Source organism: Sus scrofa, chromosome 6, assembly GCF_000003025.6.
Source record: "Sus scrofa isolate TJ Tabasco breed Duroc chromosome 6, Sscrofa11.1, whole genome shotgun sequence".
Lineage (NCBI taxonomy): Eukaryota > Metazoa > Chordata > Mammalia > Artiodactyla > Suidae > Sus > Sus scrofa.
Genome location: NC_010448.4, coordinates 2,031,839 through 2,038,479, shown reverse-complemented (window position 1 = coordinate 2,038,479; position 6,641 = coordinate 2,031,839). Strand labels below are relative to the sequence as shown.

At 45.4% G+C, this 6,641-nt stretch overlaps 1 pseudogene; it reads left to right on the top strand.

Moving 5' to 3' along the window:
* On the top strand, positions 2,739-5,928 carry LOC100511081 (annotated as a pseudogene).

The following is a 6,641-nucleotide window of genomic DNA, read 5'->3' as shown; positions in this document are numbered from 1 at the left end:
GCAGAACAGAATGAGGGCCTTCCCTCAATTAGGAGCTGAGGCTGGGAAGACAGATGAGAAACAACTGAAGGAGAGAACAAGATGCAGGGGAAGGGGAGGCGAAGTGCCCAAGAACAGAGCAGGACACACCCGCTTTCAAACTTAGCCTTGACGTCCTCTTTCTGAGCCTGTTTCCTCAACTAAAAACAGAAATAAGATCAGGGCCAATGTGAAGATTAAATACCGGGAACCCAGGACATACCCCACACAGGACCTGTTTGTACCAGCAGCTCAGGAAGAAAGGCTGCCAGAGGCCTGCAGGGAGGGCGGCTGAGAGGGGCAGGAGCTTGGCGCTGTTTAAGAGTGCTCTGATGGCCATCCCGGGGACAGCCGGGTGGCCATGACAGGAGAGAAAGCCAACTAGCACATCAAACACCCTGTTGGTGACAGTGCAGAGGTCCTTGGGTATGTTATGTTTTTTTAAGGGGGAAGATTCTTGGGAGTTCCCGTCATGGCACAGCGGAAATAAATCTGACTAGGAACCATGAGGACTCAAGTTCGATCCCTGGCCTCGCTCAGTGGGTTAAGGATCTGGCGTTGCTGTGAGCTGTGGTGTAGGCTGGCGGCTACAGCTCCGATTGGACCCCTAGCCTGGGAACCTCCATATGCTGCTGCTGCGAGCATAAAAGGACAAAAGACAAAAAATAAATAAATAAGGGGAAGATTCTTTTTGTTTAAGACTTTTTATTTTTATAGTGTCAGACTAGCAAAAAAAAATTCAGAATAGTATAAAAAATCCCAGGTGCCCTTAAACTGGACACCTCCAGTGTCAACACCTTCCCACATCGGCCTTCTCATTTTCTCTTGCACACTTCTTCTCAGAGCCATTAGCGAGTAAGCTGCCGCACAGATGCGATGCCTTCAGCCTCTATGTACTTAACATGAGTGTCTTTAAAGAGGAATATTCTCTTTCCAACTACAGTTGGAAAGCATCTCAAAATAGAGAAATCAGCTTTGATATAATGTCACTAATCCACAGGCCTTACTTGGATTTCACCCACTGTCCCAAAAACATCCAAAGAAAAGCCCAGAACACACACTGCATTCCACTACCCTGTCCCTTTAGTCTCCTCTCACCTGGAACATTCCTCAGTCTGCCTGGGCTGTCTGGGGTCAGTTATTGTGCAGAATGTCCTTCAAATTAGGTTTGTCTGGAGTTCCCATTGTGGCTAAGTGCTTAATGAACCCAACTAGTACCCATGAGGACTGGGGTTCGATCCCTGGTCTCGCTCAGTGGGTTAGGCATCTGGCATCGCTGTGAGCTGTGGTGTAGGTGGATCTGGTGTTGCTGTAGCCAGAAGCATCAGCTCCAACTCAACCCCTAGCCTGGGAACTTTCATATCCCATGGGTGCAGCCTTAAAAAGACAAAAAAAAAGGGTTCGTCTGGTATTTTGTCATGTTCGGCATCAGGGTGTGCATTTCGGGTGGGAAACCCCGAAAGTGATATTGTGTCCTTCCCAAGGTGCTGTATCAGGAGACCTGGGAAGTCTACTTGTCCATTAATGATGAGGCTACTATTGATTAAGACAGTGTCTGCCAGATTTTTTCACTGTGAAGTTCATTCTTTACTCTTCATAATTAGTTTCTCATGGAGAGGTTATCTGAGACCACATAAATATTCCGTTACTCAAGAAACTTTCCCATTAACATCCAGTAATGATTCTTGCCTGAATCAATGACAACTACAATGGAATGGCCATCCAGTGGTGGCTTCCTTTTTTTTTTTTTTTTTAATTTTTTAGCTGCAGCATGCAGTGACTTGATATGGGATCTCAGTTCCCATACCAGGGACTGAACCTGGGCCTCAACAGTGTAAGTGCTGAGTCCTAACCCACCAGACCACCAGGAGACCATCCCAGTTGTGGCTTTTTTTTTTTTTTTTTTTTTTTTTTGTCTTTTTAGGGCTGCACCCATGGCATATGGAGGTTCCCAGGCTAGGAGCCGAATCAGAGCTGCAGCCACCAGCCTGCACCACAACCACAGCAATGCCAGATCTGAGCATATCTGCCACCTACACCCACTGCTCATGGCAACACCGGATCCTTAACCCACTAAGCAAGGCCAGGGATCGAACCCCCGTCCTCATGGACACTAATCGGGTTCGCTAACCTCCGGTTGTGGCATTCTAATCATTTCCCCTACCTTGATTCGTTGGTACTGCAGCACACCTTTTCTCAGAAACAGAATACCACCTAACATGGGAAATCAGTCTCCCTGCTTCCTTCCTGCCCCTAGCTGTTCTTCACAAAATAGTCAGAGAGATCCTTTGACAAGGAAATCAAAAGAGTGTTCATGTGCAAAAGAGTGAAGCTGGACCACTACCTACCTCACACCATACATAAAAACTAACTCCAAATGGATCAAGCAGCTCAATGTAAGAGCTAAACTCTAAGCTCTTAAGAGAAAACATGGGGGGTGGGTAGTTTCCACTGTGGCACAACAAGTTAAGATCTGGCATTGTCTCTGTGGCAGCACAGGGACAGTGGTGAAGAATTTGGTGTTGCCACAGCTGTGGCTCAGATTCAATCCCTGACCAGGGAAGTTCCATAGGCCCTGAGTATGGCCAAAAAAAAAAAGAAAAGAAAAGAAAGAAAACTAGGTTCCCTGGTACCCTAGTGGGTTAAGGACCCAGATTGCCACTGCTATGGCTTGGGTCTCTCCCTGCAGTGCAAGTTCAATCCCTGGCTCAGGAACTTCCATATGTCACAGAACAACAGAAAAGAAGGAAGGAAAGATGGATGGAAGGAAGGAACGCAACATGGGGCTAAACCTTCATGACAGTGGAATTTCCAATTGGATTCTCAGATGTGGTATCAAAAGGATAAGCAATAAAAGAAAATAGATAAACTGGACTTGATAAAAATTTTAAAGTTTCAAAATACACACTATCAAAAAGTAAACAGACAACCCTTTACCTAGCGGAGCAATAGGAAGAGGCCCTCTTCTGAATCACAGCCCAGGTGGGCATGGAACCATTCTTAGTTCAAGTCACCTCTCCACACACTCCCAAGAACCTTCTGTCCCTTCCACCTGACAGATCCAGCTTCTGCACCAAATGCCACTTACTGTACACACCTGACGCTTCTGCCCACCTCCTCCTCACCGGTCACGTCGACAGGGCCTCTCAAACTCTAATGCACATATAGGGCGCCGGGGTGGCTGGGCCAGCGGCAGCGGCACGAGGCGTGCACTCGGGTCCCGGTGGCGAGGAGAAGGAGGAGGAGGAGAAAGAGGATGAGGCGCGCCGAGGGGAAATGGCTGCCGGAAACAAGCCGGAAGAGCGTTTCCCAAAGTGTATTCTGCGGAGCTTGCACCTACTGTGCCCTCAACACCGTGCCGCCTCTGGAAGATGATCATGGGAATAGCAATAGTAGTCATGTAAAAATATTTTTACCGAAAAAGCTGCTTGAATGTCTGCCGAAATGTTCAAGTTTACCCAGAGAGATGCACCGCTAGAACACTGAGAGATCATGATGCGGCCGCCCTGTGGGACTTCTTTTTAATAATGTGTGACCCTTCACCTTTGATCCCCTGACCTGCATTACCTTGGTAACCATTTCATTTACTTTCATTTCATTTTTTGATTTTGGTGTACAAGTTGTAACATTTCATCTCTCAAAATGTAACACGCTGATTTCCTCAAAAAGAGATACCCCTTTGAGCGATAAATTTGCAAAATGCTGTCCTTTTCTGTACTAAAATTCATTTCAGTTTAAAAAAAAAAAAAAAGATGTACATACAGATCACCTGGGTCTGTGAAGCTGTAGATTCTGAGTCAACAGGTCTAGGGCGATGCCGTGTCCTGTGCTTCTGAGGAGCACCAGGGATGCCACTGCTCTGGTCCATGCACCATGCTTTGAGTCACAAAGTAACAAAAGACCTATTGACTGTATTGAGTAATGGATAAGAAGTCAAGAAGTCCTTCTTTCCTCTGCCACTCACTTCCTCATACTGCCCACAACCTTGGGAAGGGCAGCCTCCCTCTGCAGGCAGAGGCAGGTACTTAGGACTGATCCACTTGATGCAAATTAGGCTTTTAAAACTTGGAGATGGGAAAGAGGAGGGGCCTAGGGACCACTGACAAAGTCATTTCCCCACCCCAAGAACTTGTCTCTAAAGAAAGACTGTCATCTGGAGAGGCAAAAAAATTTAATTCTTGTATATTCCAAAGCTGATATTTTACTCTTTTCAGGATTCAGGGCAAAAAGAAGTGATTTAAAGGTTTAGCTGGATCTAAAGGAGGAGACCAAAAGTAACAACTAGTGCCAAGTGAGGACCAAAAAAAAGCATCCCTCACATCCCCCTACCTGTTCTCGCTGGGTACCGTTTAGAGTTGGCAGGAGCCCTTGCCTTCATCTAGTCGAGCCACAGGAGGGGTGATAATGCAGGATGAAAAGGTGGGAGAGAAACTGGATGAGAATACCTGAGACTGCTTCTATGTCTGCATCTCGTACTTCTTTTCGACCACGTACCCTCTTTTACAGACAAGCAGACTGAGGCCCAGGCAAAGTTAAAGGGTTTGTCCAATGTCCCACGGCAACCAAACTGGCAAGAAATGTGTGTGCTCCTGACTCCAAAGTCAGGGCCCTTTCTAACAGGTCTCCTAAACAGAACGTTTATATTAACAGAAAAAACAAAGTACAAATGGCATTTTGTGGGATGGCAACCCCATAAATCAATGTATTCCAATTAATTTGGAAAAATCTTGTTGGAGAAAGCAAACATTGTATTGAATGAGGGAAGGCAGGGAAACTGGTGGTCAGGGCAAGACTCATTTTCCAGATATAGGATCTTAGGGAATGGAATGAACGGTTTGGGGCTATTTATTTATTTATTTTAATGAGCCAGCAGAGCTCTAGAAAGCACCCATTCATTCAAAAGCATTTAATAAGCATCTACTGTGTACCAGGGTTGCGGTAAAGGAGAAAGAGAGTGGCAGAATCATTGCACTTAATCCCTAGTACAATCATCTGCTATTCCTTTTCACACACAAGGAAACCAGGGCTCAGAGAGGCTCAGGAATCTGGCAACTCGGATGTAAAGCCAGGTGTGCATGCTCCCAAAGTCTGCAGGGCACTACCCACACATCACCCTCTTCCACTTCAGAAACATCCAGTCCTCACCTCCTCGACTCCACAGACAAGACTATATCTGATATGGTTCTCAATGTTGGCCTAGACTTAGGAAAACCACACTTTATTTTCTGATCCAAGTAGGAAACTAGTGATATGCTATCTGCAAGAAATAAACCTGAAATACAAAGACATGGATATATTTGAAGTAAAGGGATGGTCTGGCAATGACAGTAATAAGCACCAGATTTATCCTCCACTTTACACACCAGAAAGAAATATGTGTACAATCTCAGCTCAGGAGAGGCATGCCTGAGAGAGTGGAAACAGGTGAGTCTCGTGAGAGAACACACCTGGTAAGAGATGGAAAATGCTTTCGCCGAGACCGTTAGTAGAGGTAATACAGCTAAGGAAAGAATCTGTGAAGCTGGGACCACAGAAATAACCCACACTGTAAAACAAAGAAGGAGGAGAGGAAAGAAGAGCAGGAAGAGAAGTGGGAGAGGAAGGAGGAGAAACAGAGAGAGGGACGAGGAGAGTGAGAGTCATGAGAACAATGAGGGGCTTTAAATAAACTTGGGACGGGTTAAATAATTTAATATACTTGTAACTGAAACCCCAGAGGATAAAAGAGAGACGAGACGCTATAGAATATATATCTGAAGAAGCAATGGCTGATAATTTTACAAAAGTAATAAAAGATAACAAGTCACAAATCCAAAAAGTCAGAGAACCTCAAGGAGGATTATTAAAAATAAATAAATAAAAAGAGACACATCAGGAGTTCTCATTGTGGCTCAGCCTGTTAAGAACCCGACATAGTGGCCGTGAGGATGCAGGTTCAATTTCCTAGCCTTGCTCAGTACGTTAAGGATCCGGAGTTGCCGCAAGCTGCAGCTCCAGTTGGACCCCTGGCCTGGGAACTTCCATATGCCACAGGTGCAACCCTAAAAAGACAAAAAAAAAAAAATTTTTTTTTTTTTTCAGAAAAACAGAATCTGAGATAATGAATTACCAGTAGACCTGTGCTACAAGACATTAAGATTCAGCTTTTCAGGTGGAAGGAGTATGAAACAAGACAGAAACTTAGATCTACACAAAGAAATGAAGAGCTCTGGAAACTGTTTAAAGTAAATTAAAAGACCTTTTGGGGAGTTCCTGTTGTGGCACAATGGAAACAAATCCAACTAGGAACCATGAGGTTGTGGGGTCAATCCCTGGCCTCGCTCAGTGGGTTAAGGATCTGGTGTTGCCGTGAGCTGTGGTGTAGGTCACAGGCTCTGCTCGGATCCTTCATTGCTATGGCTATGGTGTAGGCTGGCAGCTGTAGCTCCGACTGAACCCCTAGCTTGGGAATCTCCATATGTCTAGAGCGCAGCCCTAAAAACAAAACAAACAAACAAAAAAAACACCCTTTGGATTTCCTGCTGTGGCTCATCAATAACAAACCTGACTAGTATCCACGAGGATGCGAGTTCAATCTCTGGCCCTGCTCAGTGGGTTAAGGATCCAGCATTGCCATGGGCTAC